Source organism: Octodon degus, unplaced genomic scaffold (genome assembly GCF_000260255.1).
Source record: "Octodon degus isolate 3935 unplaced genomic scaffold, OctDeg1.0 scaffold00185, whole genome shotgun sequence".
Lineage (NCBI taxonomy): Eukaryota > Metazoa > Chordata > Mammalia > Rodentia > Octodontidae > Octodon > Octodon degus.
The window spans coordinates 5,109,686-5,110,913 of NW_004524761.1; positions in this window are offsets into that span (position 1 = coordinate 5,109,686).

A 1,228-nucleotide genomic window follows, 5' to 3' on the forward strand; every position below is an offset into this window, starting at 1 on the left:
TATATATAACTGTGTGGAAACAATCAAGGAGATCTATTTGGCCTGATCAGATCTATAGGATACTCCCCTCCAAGCTTTGACCTGGTCCTGTTTTGTGGACAGCAGCAGTATGGTAATTGACAGAGTTTGGATGGTGGGAGTGGCAGATGTCACCATTGAATAAACTATCCAGCCTGAGGCTTTGCCTCCTGGGAAATCAGCTCAGAAAACTGCACGAATTGCTCTCACTTGGACCTTGGAAGTAGAAAAACACAAGCAGGTAAATGTTTATACTGGTTCCTGATACACTTTTGCTACTGTACATGTGCATGGTGCCACCTACCAGGAAAGAGGCCTCCTAACTATGGAAGGAAAAGATACCGAAAATTCCTAAGAAATGCTGAGCATGTTACAGGCCATGTGGCTGCCCACCAAGATCAGCATGATCCATTGCCCGCGTCATAAAAGTGGCAATTCAGTGGACAGGCTGTGGAGGAAAAGGAACCATTCTCCACTCTTGATGGGAGTATACACTGGTATAACTTCCATGGAAATCAGTGTAGAGATTACGCAAAAAAACTAGGATTAGAACTCTTGTTCAACCTAAACATTTTCTGGGTATTTTTCCAGAAGAAAACATCATACCACAGTGATATATGTGCACCCATCTTTATAGCAACACAATTTGTTATAGCTAAATCTTGGAAACAACACAAATGCCCATCAATTGAGGAATGGATAAAAAAGATGTGGTATTTTTATACAATGGAGTATTACTCAGCTATTAAAAAAGATAAATTTGAGCATTCTATATATACATGCATGCAACTAGAGGTTGTACTCATAAGTGAAATAAATCAGACTCATATGTGTAAACACCATATTGTCTCCCTAGTGTATGTAACAGAAAGAGTAAATAAAATTTAAAAGGTACAATAGGTATTGTGGATGGGAAAAGAACTGGTAGGGAAGGGACAAAAAGAATGAAAAAAGGAACAAGAGAGAGAGTCAGTGAGATAACTGAGGGGACTAAATACCTTCTTAGGCAAGCACAGGAGCCAGAGTTCGATTCCTGGCACCACATGCTGCACTGGCCCTGCCCCTGGGTGCACTGAGCTGGCAACTGAGTCCAGCTGTAGTGGTGCGCACCTGTAATCCCAGCAATGGGGAGGTTAAAACCAAGAGGATCACTACAAGTCCAAGCTGCATAGTGAGACCCTACACAAAATGCAAAACAATAAAATAAAAA